Raw genomic sequence first — 16769 nt, 5'->3', positions numbered from 1 at the left:
TCCGAAGCAGAAGCAAGGAGCCTGGCGCTTATATACTAACGTCAGGTCAGGTGTAGCAGATGAAGGCATAGTCACTGGTAGGCGGGATTCCCCAGTGGAAGTAGGTCCTTCCCAAAGAGATGGGTTAGTTGTAGTAGTAGTTGTCGATGTCGTGAAGGTTATGTACATGTCCTCAGAATAACTGGGACCTCTTCTATGGCAGAAATGATATGTATGCCAGGGATGGGGTTCACTTATCTAGGTCTGGGGTGGGAGCACTGGCAACTGCAGTGGAGGGAGTTGTTAGGACTTTAAACTAGGAATAGTTAGTGGTATGGGTTTTGGCAGGAAAACAGTGAAGTCCCAGTGTAGTAATATTATGAGTTCTAGGTAGATATTGAAAAGCCAGTGACACTGGGTGATAAGGACAGTAATAGGTTTAGTAGAAAAACAGAAATGAGCAGGAAGGGTAAAGAGAAAGGAGAGTCTTTCAATGTTTATTATGCTAATAGCCGTAGTGCTAGGAATAAGATGGACGAGTTGAGATTAGTTGCTAGTGCAGGTAACATTGATGTATTTGCCTTAACTGAGACGTGGTTTAATTCAAAAAGTCGGGACATGCCTGCGGAATGTCACATTCAGGGTTTTAAATTGTTCCAAGTAGATAGAAGTATCGGGAAGGGGGGTGGGGTGGCATTGTATGTCCGAGATCGCTTGAACTGATGCATAAAAACGGGTATTAAGTCTGAAGTAACACATACAGAGTCTGTTTGGATAGAATTTTCAGAGGGTCATGAAAAACTGATTTTAGGAGTAATACACCGTCCCCTAAACTTAGATAGGGACCAAGGGAGACTACTATGGGAGGAAATTGTTGAGGCCACAAGGCACGATAATGTAGTAATTCTAGGAGACTTTAACTTTAGTCATATTGATTGGAATTTCTTGACTGGGAATTTAGAATCATACGACTTCTTAGAAGTAGTTCAGGATTGTTTTTTGAAGCAGTTTGTGACAGAACCTACAAGGGGAAATAACCTGCTTGACTTAGTTATGGCAAACAATGAATCCCTTGTTAATAATTTAGAAATTTCAGAGGAACTGGGTGCTAGCGACCACAAATCAATTACATTTAGCATTGAATGGAAGTACGATAGTAGCGATAACTCAGTAACATTCCCAGATTTTCTCTTAGCAGATTATGATGGGCTTAGAGAACACTTATCATCTGTTGACTGGGGTAACGAAGAGAGCTATCAATATGACAGTTTTCTGAACACTATACATGCTGCTCAAAGAACGTTTATCCCATATAAAGAAATTAGATCAAATAGAAATGACCCAAAATGGATGAATAATAGGCTCAAATATCTACTAAGGCATAAGAAAGGAATTTATAGGTGTATCAAAAGAGGTGAGGTTAATCTTATGAATCAGTATATTGACATTAAGAGGGACATTAAAAAGGGGAAAAGAAAAGCTAAAAGGGACTATGAAATTAAAGTTGCTAGGGATTCGAAAACTAACCCAAAAAGTTTTTTCCAGGTATATAGAACAAAAGTTAGAGATAAGATAGGTCCCCTTAAAAATAACTATGGGCATCTTACTGACAAAGAGAATGAAATGTGCTCGATTTTAAATAATTATTTTCTCTCGGTTTTTACACAGGAAGACACTAACAATATTCCACTAATTAATTTTTATAGTGGGCTAGAAGAAGATAAATTATGTAACATCACAGTCACTAGTGAGATGGTTGTGAAGCAGATAGACAGACTGAAGCAAAATAAGTCGCCGGGTCCTGATGAGGTTTCTTCAAGGGTTCTTAAGGAATGCAAATTGGAACTCTGTGAACCATTAACTAATATTTTTAATTTATCTCTTGAAACAGGTGTAGTGTCTGATATGTGGAAGATGGCTAATGTAATTCCTATTTTTAAAACAGGGGACAAGTCGTTACCGTCAAATTACCGCCCAATAAGCCTGACCTCAATTGTAGGCAAATTACTAGAGTCAATTATAGCTGAGATTATAAGAAGCCATCTCGATAAGCATAGCTTGATTAATGATACTCAGCATGGATTCACAAGAGGCCGGTCTTGTCTAACTAATTTATTAACTTTCTTCAGTAAAGCTTTTGAGGCTGTTGACCACGATAAAGAATTTGATATTATTTACTTAGATTTTAGTAAGGCTTTTGACAGAGTTCCGCTCCAAAGACTGTTAAAGAAAGTGGCAGCTCATGGCATTGGGGGAAAAGTGCTCTCGTGGATCGAGTCATTGCTCACAGACAGGAAGCAGAAAGTGTCCATAAATGGGGTTAAATCCGAGTGGGGATCTGTAACAAGTGGCGTTCCACAGGGATCAGTCTTGGGCCCGTTGTTGTTTATAATATATATAAATGACCTTGATGAATTCGCTGATAACTCAAAGATAGGTAGGATAATTGATTCAATCGTAGACATTAGGGAACTTCAGGAGGATTTAAACAAACTACATTCTTGGTCAGAAAAGTGGCAGATGCAATTCAGTGTAGATAAATGCAAGGTTCTGATGCTCGGGAGTGTCCATAACCCTAGTACTTATAAGTTAAATGATGTAGAACTTAACCATACAGATTGCGAAAAGGACTTGGGGGTTATGGTGAGTAGCAACCTTAAACCAAGACAGCAATGCCTAAGCGTACGTAATAAGGCAAATAGATTACTGGGATTTATATCAAGAAGTGTAAGCAACAGAAGTCCAGAGGTCATACTGCAGCTTTATACATCATTAGTAAGGCCTCACCTAGATTATGCAGCTCAGTTCTGGTCTCCATATTACAGAATGGACATAAATTCGTTAGAAAACATTCAGCGTAGGATGACTAAATTAATACATAGCATTAGAAATCTTCCTTATGAAGAAAGATTGAAGACTCTTAAGTTACATTCACTTGTTAGACGAAGAATGGAAATAAATGGTATAAAATACCGACACAATGGAAATATAAACACAATTGCAGTATAATGTGATCCTTTATTGACTACGTTTCGCCCACACAGTGGGCTTTTTCAAGTCGCAAACAGATCTACCTGGGGTGGAAGGGACGCGAGTATTTATAGTCAGGTTCAGAATGCTGAGATCAGGTGGGGAATGCTGCAACTGATGATGTACCGAGTGGGGTTATAGAGTCTAAAATCTTGGGTAGCTTGGAAGGGAGATTGGATAAGTTTGTGAGCAGACCTTCTACAGTGTTCTTCCATTCCTCTGTTCTTATGTGGGATAGATATGAAGAAGTTTCTTGGCAAGTGGTTCAGCTATGTTATAGAAGCCACTATTCTGGTTGAAGTTGTCGGATATAGAAATAAGTGATGATTCCAGGATTCTTCGGTATTGAGTGTTGTCTTCTGTGGCGATAAGTCTTGAGTTTCTGTAGTTTATCAAGTGGTTGTGTGAATTATGGTGTTGTACACCGTAATTCCTTGTGTCGTCAGACCTGCTTGCGTATTGGTGTTCTGAAATACGTGTTTGGAAGTTCCTTGATGTCTCGCCCACGTATAATTTGTTGCAGTCATTACAAGGGATTATGTATACCCCTGCAGAGGGTGGAAGCTTGTCCTGTCTATCACTGGTAATGTCCTCGATGGTCGTGGTTGTGGAGGTAGATACATGGAATGAGGTATTGGAAAAGATGTTGGAAACGTGTTTGGCAATGGAGTTGGTGGGGAGGACTATGTATCTCTTCTCGGCAGTGTCTTCTCTGGGTGTGTTGAAGATGTTTAATGCCCGTCGTCTGCAGTCTCTGATGAAGTGACGAGGATAGTGGAGTTTAGAAAATACTTGTTCAATTATCGTGCATTCTTCTTCAAGAAACTCATTGCTGCAGATTCTGAGTGCACGCAGGAAGAAGCCTATAATTACACCACGTTTAGTTTTGGTGTCGTGATGAGAGTAGAAGTGGTGAAGATCGTTTTGGTTGGTGGGTTTTCGATAGACTTTAAAACGAAGTTCGTGGTCAGCTTTGCAGAGCAGAACATCAAGGAAAGGAAGAGTGTTGTCGACTTCTTTTCAAGTGTGAACTGGATTGAAGGCTCGACCTGGTTGAGCTTGTCTTGGAGAGCTAGAACGTTGAAGCGTTTAGGAGTTATTAGGAGAATGTCGTCAACACCAATACGCAAGCAGGTCTGACGACACAAGGAATTACGGTGTACAACACCGTAATTCACACAACCACTTGATAAACTACAGAAACTCAAGACTTATCGCCACAGAAGACAACACTCAATACCGAAGAATCCTGGAATCATTACTTATTTCTATATCCGACAACTTCAACCAGAATAGTGGCTTCTATAACATAGCTGAACCACTTGCCAAGAAACTTCTTCATCGCTATCCCACATAAGAACACAGGAATGGAAGAACACTGTAGAAGGTCTGCTCACAAACTTATCCAATATCCTTTCCAAGCTACCCAAGATTTTAGACTCTATAACCCCACTCGGTACATCAGATGCAGCATTCTCCACCTGATCTCAGCATTCTGAACCTGACTATAAATACTCGCGTCCCTTCCACCCCAGGTAGATCTGTTTGCGACTTGAAAAAGCCCACTGTGTGGGCGAAACGTAGTCAATAAAGGATCACATTATACTGCAATTGTGTTTATATTCCTAGACGAAGAATGAGGGGAGACCTGATCGAAGTGTATAAGTGGAAGATAGGTATTAATAAGGTCTTGAGGATATCTCTCCAAGAGAGAACCCGCAGTAATGGATCTAAATTAGATAAGTTTAGATTTAGAAAGGACACAGGAAAGTACTTGTTTGGAAATAGGGTAGTTGATGAGTGGAACAGTCTACCTAGTTGGGTTATTGAGGCTAGGACTTTGAGTAGTTTCAAATTTAGGTTGGATAAGTACATGAGTGGGAGGGATTGGATTTGAATGGGACTTGCACATCAGAGCTTATTTCTTGGGTAGCATTGAAAATTGGGCTGGTCAAATGTTTTGTTAGTGGGATGAATTGTAAAGGACCTGCCTAGTATGGGCCAACGGGCCTGCTGCAGTGTTCCTCCTTTCTTATGTTCTTATGTTCTTATGTTCACACGTACTTGCCTAGCCGAGTACTCTCAGATTTGGAAGCCACATCTGATTTACGATGCCTTCAATGCCTTCCACTTCCTTCCCCCTTACCACTCCTCCTCTACCACCAACACCTGCCTCTACTCCGTCTACTTGCCTCTAAGGCCTACCCTGCCTCTACCTCTTCCAAACCCAATTCTTTCTCGCTTAACCTTAAATACTTTAATTCTGATCATGCCACTATCTGTTCTGGAAATTTATTGTACCAGATCACTGGCGCATCTCAGCTGAAAGTCTTTAAACCAACTCAGGCTTCAAACTTCTTCATTCCAACACTGCTTACTCACGATGCATTACTCAGAGTAAAGATCAAACCAGCGAGTGGCACAACCAATGAATCGTCCAACCTAGCACTTGCAGCTGTCGTTAGTGGCAGGCTGCAAGTCAAGTGTAATGCGATTTTATCGCTCAAGGAGGCATTTGTTGTCGTCTGCACAGACGACACAGAGGCTGAGAAACTACTTACCACTACTGCTACTACCACTCTACGAGACCAGGGATTTCTTGTCTTGACTTCCCCAGCACTGAGGGCCAGGAGAACTGTGTTCCTCAAGCGACTCGACAACCTTATCACTGTACAGGCCACTGAAGAAATCAAGTCATCTATCGAAGCAAAGAACCCTTGGGCCAAGGTGGACTTCATTACTAAATTACCCAATGCTTCATCCATGCTGAAGGTCACCTTCAGTGACGTCAACATGGCAGCCAGAGCTCTCGCTGAGGGCCTGGCTATTCACTACTTCCACATCAACTCAGCCTTCATCGAAGCAGAGAAATTCCAACATATCTCACAGTGCTATAATTGTTACTCATACTTACACACCACAAATGATTGTCCTACCAAGGACAAGAAGTTCTGCTCCACCTGTGGCCGTGAGGGTCATGACTTCAAGATTTGCACTACTGCTTCACCACCTAAATGCTTGAACTGCAAGAATGACCACCATACTCTTGCTGCCAGGTGCCCTACCAGAAGAGACATACTCAAGAAACAACAACAACAACAACAAAAGAAACCCAACCCACAAGCAACCACATATTCTGCTATCGCCAAGCTTCAAGCAGACACTACCAAGATACTACATGCCACGCAAGCTGCTCCCACCACTTCCCTGCCAGCACCTACTGCCGACTCCACCAAGATTCTTTATTGCATTATGTATACTCATGTACATAATGCAGCTGAGCCTGGTTCCTTCAACACCACCATCAATGAACTTTTCAAACTAAATAATATGCCTGGCCTCACATTCCCTGCATCACCACCTTCCACTGAGATCCTAAAATCTACTGCAAATATTACCAGCATCACCGCTGCTCCACTGCTGTCACAACCTCCACTAGACACAGAGATGGACCAATCAGAGACCACTGAGACGTCGGCAAACCCCACCAATGAGAGTCCACTACCGCTTGCATCCACTGCTAGAGCAACTGACCAGTCGGAAATCTCGCCTTCACCAGATCAGCCACCAGCCAAGAAAGCAAAAACACAAGAAACTGCGGATGCACCTCACGGTGCCACTGCCACTGACACTGCTGCACCACAACAAGTCCGATACCTGAAGGGTGTATACTTCTACACAACCAAGCAGTATAAGAACACAATGCTGTCTTCAGAAATCCACCAGCACCTCCAGGACGGAACAGTCAAGTATACCTACGACCAAACTGTTACATACACCACTGCAGACACGACCAGACTACTCACTGCCAACACCCAACACCTTGTGGAATTCGAGTACACCTCAAAGAGGAAATTCAGGATGCTTCAGAATGGGGACCTTGAAGACGGTACCGTCCTCTAGCACGACTATCCATGACCATTCACCATGAAGATAAGTTTCCCCAGCACTTTGCTGTCCGCTAAAGCTGGGGTGTGGCTCCAATCGACCCTGTAACTGCTGCCTCTGCCCGACTGTGCTTCTCTTCGGGGAAGTCAGCGCAAGATAGAAGACGACGACACCCTCCAACCGGAGGGCCAAGAAAGAAGAAAGATGATCGTCATCGTGTCGATGGTGTCGATGGCACCAACCCTGCCCTTCTAGGGCAGGGTTGGTGCCAGAGCCCGAGTTTGTAGCTCACAAGATGAGGGGGGTACTTGTGCCTCCTCCCATGGGAGACTTAAGTCTCAGACACTCCCTAGACAGGGAGCCAGTGCCGGGCCACCACTTGGAAGGGCCCGGGCCAGGAGAATACCGGCGAATCTTTAACAACAACATATGCCGTATTCTACTCAAGATTGATAGACTGACCACATCGACTCAAGGTTGAGGGACTGATTACCTCATTCTCCTCCTGTTCTTCAAGTTTGTCCTTTGTATGGACTGATGAAGCCACTGTGTGGCGAAACGTTTCCTCAATAAAGATACCCAAGAGTTGCACATGTGTCCACTTTCCTATGTCCTTTCTAAATCTAAACTTGTCTAATTTAAATCGATTACTGCGGGTTCTCTCTTGGAGAGATATCCTCAAGACCTTATTTATATGCCCTTTATTAATACCCATCTTCCACTTATACACTTCGATCATGTCTCCCCTCATTGGAAATAAATGGTATAAAATACGTCTCCCCTCATTCTTCGTCTAACAAGTGAATGTAACTTAAGAGTCTTCAATCTTTCTTCATAAGGAAGATTTCTAATGCTATGTATTAATTTAGTCATTCTACGTTGAATGTTTTCTAACGAATTTAAGTCCATTCTATAATATGGAGACCAGAACTGAGCTGCATAATCTAGGTGAGGCCTTACTAATGATGTATAAAGCTGCAGTATGACCTATAGACTTCTGTTGCTTACACTTCTTGATATAAATCCCAATAATCTATTTGCCTTATTACGTACGCTTAGGCATTGCTGTCTTGGTTTAAGGTTGCTGCTCACCATAACCCCCAAGTCCTTTTCGCAATCTGTATGGCTAAGTTCTACATTATTTAACTTATAAGTACTAGGGTTATGGACACACCCGAGCTTCAGAACCTTGCATTTATCTACATTGAACTGCATCTGCCACTTTTCTGACCAAGAATAGAGTTTGTTTAAATCCTCCTGAAGTTCCATAACATCTACCTTTGAATCAATTATCCTACTTATCTTTGTGTCATCGGCGAATTTGCTCATATCACTAGTAATACCCTCATCAAGGTCATTGATATATATTATAAACAACAACGGGTCTAAGACTGATCCCTGTGGTACGCCACTTGTTACCGGGATCAGTCTTAGGCCCGTTGTTGTTTATAATATATATCAATGTCCTTGATGAGGGTATTACCATTGATATGAGCAAATTCGCCGATGACACAATGATAGGTAGGATAATTGATTCAAACGTAGATGTTAGGGAACTTCAGGAGGATTTAGACAATCTCTATTCTTGATCAGAGTGAATGTTATTTAAGGGTCTTGAATCTTTCTTCATACGGAAGATTTCTAATCCTATGTATTAATTTAGTCATTCGTCGCTGAATGTTTTCTAACGAATTTTTATCCATTCTGTAATATGGAGACCAGAAATGAGTTGCATAATCTAGGTGAGGCCTTACTAATGATGTGTGAAGCTGCAGTATAACCGCTGGATTTCTGTTGCTTACACTTGATATAAATCCCAGTAATCCATTTGCCTTATTACGTACGCTTAGACATTGCTGTCTTGGTTTAAGGTTGCTGCTCACCATAATCCCAAAGTCTTTTCCGCATTCTGTGCGGCTAAGTTCAACATTATTAAGCTGGTAGGTGCTAGGGTTATGAACATTCCTGAGCTTTAGAACTTTGCATTTATCTACAATGAACTGCATCTGCCACTTTTCTGACCACGAACTGAGTTTGTCTTGAGACCATCCTCCTGAAGTTCCCTAACATCAACGTCTGAATGGATTATCCTACCTATCTTCGTGTCATCAGCGAATTTACTTTTATCACTATTAATTCCCTCGTCAAGGTCATTATATATATATATATATATATATATATATATATATATATATATATATATATATATATATATATATATATATATATATATATATATATATATATATATATATATATATATATATATATATATATATATATATATATATATATATATATATATATATATATATATATATATATATATATATATATATATATATATATACATATATATATATATATATATATATATATATATATATATAGGTAGTAGGTTGGTAGACAGCAACCACCCAGGGAAGTACTACCGTCCTGCCAGATGACTGTGAAACAAAAACCTGTAACTGTTTTGCATGATGGTAGGATTGCTGGTTTCTTTTTCTGTCTCATAAACACGCTAAGATAACAGGGATATCTTGCTACTCCTACTTACACTTTGGTCACACTTCATAGACACGCACATGCATATATATATATATACATACATCTAGGTTTTTCTCCTTTTTCTAAATAGCTCTTGTTCTTTTTATTTCTTCTATTGTCCATGGGGAAGTGGAAAAGAATCTTTCCTCCGTAAGCCATGCGTGTCGTATGAGGCGACTAAAATGCCGGGAGCAATGGGCTAGTAACCCCTTCTCCTGTATACAATTACTAAAAAAGAGAAGAAGAAAAACTTTATAAAACTGGGTTGCTTAAATGTGCGTGGATGTAGTGCGGATGACAAGAAACAGATGATTGCTGATGTTATGAATGAAAAGAAGTTGGATGTCCTGGCCCTAAGCGAAACAAAGCTGAAGGGGGTAGGAGAGTTTCAGTGGGGGGAAATAAATGGGATTAAATCTGGAGTATCTGAGAGAGTTAGAGCAAAGGAAGGGGTAGCAGTAATGTTAAATGATCAGTTATGGAAGGAGAAAAGAGAATATGAATGTGTAAATTCAAGAATTATGTGGATTAAAGTAAAGGTTGGATGCGAGAAGTGGGTCATAATAAGCGTGTATGCACCTGGAGAAGAGAGGAATGCAGAGGAGAGAGAGAGATTTTGGGAGATGTTAAGTGAATGTATAGGAGCCTTTGAACCAAGTGAGAGAGTAATTGTGGTAGGGGACTTGAATGCTAAAGTAGGAGAAACTTTTAGAGAGGGTGTGGTAGGTAAGTTTGGGGTGCCAGGTGTAAATGATAATGGGAGCCCTTTGATTGAACTTTGTATAGAAAGGGGTTTAGTTATAGGTAATACATATTTTAAGAAAAAGAGGATAAATAAGTATACACGATATGATGTAGGGCGAAATGACAGTAGTTTGTTGGATTATGTATTGGTAGATAAAAGACTGTTGAGTAGACTTCAGGATGTACATGTTTATAGAGGGGCCACAGATATATCAGATCACTTTCTAGTTGTAGCTACACTGAGAGTAAAAGGTAGATGGGATACAAGGAGAATAGAAGCATCAGGGAAGAGAGAGGTAAAGGTTTATAAACTAAAAGAGGAGGCAGTTAGGGTAAGATATAAACAGCTATTGGAGGATAGATGGGCTAATGAGAGCATAGGCAATGGGGTCGAAGAGGTATGGGGTAGGTTTAAAAATGTAGTGTTAGAGTGTTCAGCAGAAGTTTGTGGTTACAGGAAAGTGGGTGCAGGAGGGAAGAGGAGCGATTGGTGGAATGATGATGTAAAGAGAGTAGTAAGGGAGAAAAAGTTAGCATATGAGAAGTTTTTACAAAGTAGAAGTGATGCAAGGAGGGAAGAGTATATGGAGAAAAAGAGAGAAGTTAAGAGAGTGGTGAAGCAATGTAAAAAGAGAGCAAATGAGAGAGTGGGTGAGATGTTATCAACAAATTTTGTTGAAAATAAGAAAAAGTTTTGGAGTGAGATTAACAAGTTAAGAAAGCCTAGAGAACAAATGGATTTGTCAGTTAAAAATAGGAGAGGAGAGTTATTAAATGGAGAGTTAGAGGTATTGGGAAGATGGAAGGAATATTTTGAGGAATTGTTAAATGTTGATGAAGATAGGGAAGCTGTGATTTCGTGTATAGGGCAAGGAGGAATAACATCTTGTAGGAGTGAGGAAGAGTCAGTTGTGAGTGTGGGGGAAGTTCGTGAGGCAGTAGGTAAAATGAAAGGGGGTAAGGCAGCCGGGATTGATGGGATAAAGATAGAAATGTTAAAAGCAGGTGGGGATATAGTTTTGGAGTGGTTGGTGCAATTATTTAATAAATGTATGGAAGAGGGTAAGGTACCTAGGGATTGGCAGAGAGCATGCATAGTTCCTTTGTATAAAGGCAAAGGGGATAAAAGAGAGTGCAAAAATTATAGGGGGATAAGTCTGTTGAGTGTACCTGGTAAAGTGTATGGTAGAGTTATAATTGAAAGAATTAAGAGTAAGACGGAGAATAGGATAGCAGATGAACAAGGAGGCTTTAGGAAAGGTAGGGGGTGTGTGGACCAGGTGTTTACAGTGAAACATATAAGTGAACAGTATTTAGATAAGGCTAAAGAGGTCTTTGTGGCATTTATGGATTTGGAAAAGGCGTATGACAGGGTGGATAGGGGGGCAATGTGGCAGATGTTGCAAGTGTATGGTGTAGGAGGTAGGTTACTGAAAGCAGTGAAGAGTTTTTACGAGGATAGTGAGGCTCAAGTTAGAGTATGTAGGAAAGAGGGGAATTTTTTCCCAGTAAAAGTAGGCCTTAGACAAGGATGTGTGATGTCACCGTGGTTGTTTAATATATTTATAGATGGGGTTGTAAGAGAAGTAAATGCGAGGGTCTTGGCAAGAGGCGTGGAGTTAAAAGATAAAGAATCACACACAAAGTGGGAGTTGTCACAGCTGCTCTTTGCTGATGACACTGTGCTCTTGGGAGATTCTGAAGAGAAGTTGCAGAGATTGGTGGATGAATTTGGTAGGGTGTGCAAAAGAAGAAAATTAAAGGTGAATACAGGAAAGAGTAAGGTTATGAGGATAACAAAAAGATTAGGTGATGAAAGATTGAATATCAGATTGGAGGGAGAGAGTATGGAGGAGGTGAACGTATTCAGATATTTGGGAGTGGACGTGTCAGCGGATGGGTCTATGAAAGATGAGGTGAATCATAGAATTGATGAGGGAAAAAGAGTGAGTGGTGCACTTAGGAGTCTGTGGAGACAAAGAACTTTGTCCTTGGAGGCAAAGAGGGGAATGTATGAGAGTATAGTTTTACCAACGCTCTTATATGGGTGTGAAGCGTGGGTGATGAATGTTGCAGCGAGGAGAAGGCTGGAGGCAGTGGAGATGTCATGTCTGAGGGCAATGTGTGGTGTGAATATAATGCAGAGAATTCGTAGTTTGGAAGTTAGGAGGAGGTGCGGGATTACCAAAACTGTTGTCCAGAGGGCTGAGGAAGGGTTGTTGAGGTGGTTCGGACATGTAGAGAGAATGGAGCGAAACAGAATGACTTCAAGAGTGTATCAGTCTGTAGTGGAAGGAAGGCGGGGTAGGGGTCGGCCTAGGAAGGGTTGGAGGGAGGGGGTAAAGGAGGTTTTGTGTGCGAGGGGCTTGGACTTCCAGCAGGCATGCGTGAGCGTGTTTGATAGGAGTGAATGGAGACAAATGGTTTTTAATACTTGACGTGCTGTTGGAGTGTGAGCAAAGTAACATTTATGAAGGGATTCAGGGAAACCGGCAGGCCGGACTTGAGTCCTGGAGATGGGAAGTACAGTGCCTGCACTCTGAAGGAGGGGTGTTAATGTTGCAGTTTAAAAACTGTAGTGTAAAGCACCCTTCTGGCAAGACAGTGATGGAGTGAATGATGGTGAAAGTTTTTCTTTTTCGGGCCACCCTGCCTTGGTGGGAATCGGCCGGTGTGATAATAAAAAAATAATAATAATAATATATATATATATATAGGCAGAACTTGCGATCTTGGCTTAAATAGCAACGCTCATCTTGCCATGTAAGACAAGTGAAAATTTGTGTATGCAATAATTTCGCCAAAATCATTCTGAACCTAACGAGAAAAATATATTTCACTGTGTTTGTTTAGTATTAAATTATTGTAAACAAATCTAAAATATATTTAGTTGGGTTAGGCTAAAATAAATTGCGCTTGCTATAATAAGGTTAGGTAAGTTTTCTAAGTTCCTTTTGGTGCAAAATTATAAATATTTACATTAACATTAATGAAAAAAATATATCTTTAAACGTATAAGAGTAAATTTTAGAAAGGACTTAATTGTAAATGAGTTCTTGCTAATTGACCAGTTTTACATATTCGGCACGACATATATATATATATATATATATATATATATATATATATATATATATATATATATATATATATATATATATATATATATATATATATATATATATATATATATATTTATACATATATCTTTCTTCTTTCTTTCAACAAACCGGTCGTATCCCACCGAGGCAGGGTGGCCCTAAAAGAAAAACAAAAGTTTCTCTTTTTAAATTTAGTAATTATAAACAACAATGGACTTAAAACTGACCCCTGTGGAACGCCACTTGTTATAGATCCCCACTCAGATTTATCCCCATTTAAGCATACTCTCTGCTTCCTACTTGTGAGCCATGACTAGATCCATGATAGCACTTTTCCCCACTGCCATGAGCCGCCACTTTCCTTAACAGTCTCTGGTGTGGTACTCTATCAAAAGCCTTACTAAAATCCAAGTAAACAATATCGAAGCTGACTCTGATAGGTGCAGCATATAAAGTTGCACCTGCACAGATGCCGATACAAGTGTGAAAGGAAAAACTTCCAAAGCACTGCACACACTATCCCTGTCACTAGGCAGTTTAAGATTATCAAAGGCTTTCGAATGCACCCAAGATCTCTTGTTCCGGGCCAAGCTCTAACTAGTCAGTGGAACAGTGGAGATTTGATTTTACCTTTAATGGTTTCCACAAGAACAATGAAGGACTGCTCAGTCTGACAAATATACCTGTAAAGACTTTCGTCGAGAACGTGCTTCTCATTCCATTTCTAGGTATGGATGTCAAAGTAATTGTGGGCTATGCGTTTTCAGAAATACCCATTTCCTCCTCGAAACCATCCTATTTCTTAAACTTGCTCATACGCTTAAGACGAACAAAGAAATTAGTCTCTCTCTTATCCTGAACGACAGACGCAGCTGTGTCTCTAATGTAGTGGTCGTCAGAGGGATCATCATGTTTACCCTGTATGTAAATTTCATCAAGGTAAAAGAGGGACGTGAAGAGTAAGTAGAACATCCACGAGTATTTATAGAGGCTACGATTAACTCTTGCACTCGGACAATATTTTCACCAACCGTGTAACTGTACTCTCCCGACCCACTACCTGAACCATTCTCTGCAGAAGAATTACTCTTCAAGCTAGCCTGAGAAGATTGCTCGCTCTGCTTGTAGTAGGGACCACCGTGAAGTCGAACAAAACAAGGGAATCAAAGAAACTGAAAAATGGGCAGGAATGGTGAAAGGGTAAGCAGCTTATGCTTGTCTCCGAGTTAGCATGAATATACGCAATATGAAGGACTAAAGGAAATAACTAGTACGATAGAACAAGCTTAAACACACATGATAAATGAGGATAAATGTTACACTCTGGAAAACATTGGTAATCTAGGCTTATACAAATGGATGCACAAAAGAAAAATTGCACGAATGAGCAGGGAAGTGGTGACACAGGTAATTACAAGGGAAATGAGCAATAATAATTCCTGTCTGGAGGATTAGTGTGGAGTGTTATAGAGCACCATGGCTTGTTGTTGTGTTTTGGAATCTCAGGTTAAAGTGTTGAAGGAGGAGGTTCTACTTCTCCAGGAGGAAAATAAGAAGCTGGAGTTGGTGTGGAGGAAAGGGTAACCAACAGTGAGTTGAAGAGTGGCAACCGCTTCAAGTGGAATGTGGTCTCTACTTAAGGTAAAAATATCAAGATAAGGAAGCTTAATAGAGAAGATCTGAAGGTAGGAAATCGACTCTCTGTTCTCCAGGATGAGTGTACTTCAGTGGTTAGCGATGTTAAAGGTACCACTAACTCCCCTGCTAATCAAGGTAAGGACATTCTGGTTGTAGGTGACTCACAGGTAAGATATATGGACCGTGCTTTCTGTAACAGAGATAGGAATGTTAGACAGAAAGTGTGCTTCCCAGGAGCTGGTATTGATGACATAGTCAACAGGTTGGATAATATTATGTCAGGTAATGGGAACAAGCTCATTATCTGTCTTAGTGATGGTGGAAATGATTTCGGGAAGGGCAGGAGACAAGAGCTGCTGGATAAATACAAGTCAGCCATAGATGTAATTAAGTTTAAGGGAGGGGTCTCAATCATATGTACAATCTTGCCTAGGAGAGTGGACAATCAATGGATGTCTAGGGCAATTGGAGTAAATTGCTGGCTAGACAGGTAATGCAAGGAATTTACAATCCCATTCATTAACAACTGGGACAACTTTCATGGCAAACGTGATATGTATGTAAGGGATGGGGTTCATCTCTCTGGGGTTGGAGTGGCTGCATTAGCCAACTCGACTGAGGGGGGACCATTGCTGACTTGTCTAGGTTTTTAAACTGATAGATTACAGAGGTATGGGTGTGTGTGTGGGAAACAATCAAGCTGCAGTACAATGGTTAAAAATAGCAGATATTACGAGTACGAGGATACCTCAGAGATATGTTTAGACAATATTCAAAATAAAGTTGCTAGTAAAGGCAAATTAATTGATCAACAAAGAGAGACAGCAGAGGGCAGAGAATGACTAGCTCCCTTAAGGTTTACTATATTAAGATTACTTGCATGTGCGAGTAATATAGATATTATTGTTATAACAGACACCTGGTTCAACATGATGCCATATATAAGGCTATAAACTATTACACACTGATAGGGTCAACAGGAAGGGTGGTGGAGTGGCGATGTATGTCAGAGATAATTTGAATTGCTGTGTTAGACATGATATAAGAATAGTAACATCGAATACAGAATCTACTTGGCTACAGTTTCTAGAGGGTCGTGATAAATTAATTTTGGTTGTGATATATAGGCCCCCAAACCTTGATAGGGAGTGCAGTAAGCTGTTATGGGACGAAATTCATAAGGCATCTAGATATGAAAATGTTGTGATAATGGGAGATTTTAACTTTAGACAAATTGATTGGAACAATATGACAGGAAATCTTGAGTCTAGTGACTTTCTTGATACGATTCCGGATTGCTTCTTAAAACAGTTTGTGCCAGAACCAACTAGAAGAAACAATCTGCCTGACTTGGTTCTTGCCAACAAGTTTATCACTCTACAAGACTGATGGACTGAACACATCGATTCCAGGCTGAGGGACTCATTACCTAAAACTCCTTCTCTTTGTATTGGACTGATAAAGTCACTGTGTGGCGAAACATTTCCTCAATAAAGATTCCCATATGTTGCATAAGTATCTCAGTCGTGAACAAAGTTGCAAGGCTGGCAATGTACTGTACGTATGTACATGGCTATGCAGTCTATATGATCAATATAAAACTGATACCTGACTTTGTGTAAACAAGTGAAAACAAAAATAGATGATCTTGTGCATAAATTGTCAGCAACAACAGCAAGTTATAGCGATTATGTGTCCCTCTAGAACTCAGGTTTGTAGTGCACCTTCAAAGAAATATGTCGTGCCGAATAAGTAAAACTGGTCAATTAGCAAGAACTCATTTTAAATTAAGTTCTTTCTAAAATTTTCTCTTATACGTTTAAAGATATATTTTTTTTCATT

Source organism: Cherax quadricarinatus, chromosome 25, assembly GCF_038502225.1.
Source record: "Cherax quadricarinatus isolate ZL_2023a chromosome 25, ASM3850222v1, whole genome shotgun sequence".
In the NCBI taxonomy this organism is placed as follows: domain Eukaryota; kingdom Metazoa; phylum Arthropoda; class Malacostraca; order Decapoda; family Parastacidae; genus Cherax; species Cherax quadricarinatus.
The sequence above is the reverse complement of the archived record's forward strand: the minus strand, read 5'-3'. Positions refer to the sequence as shown.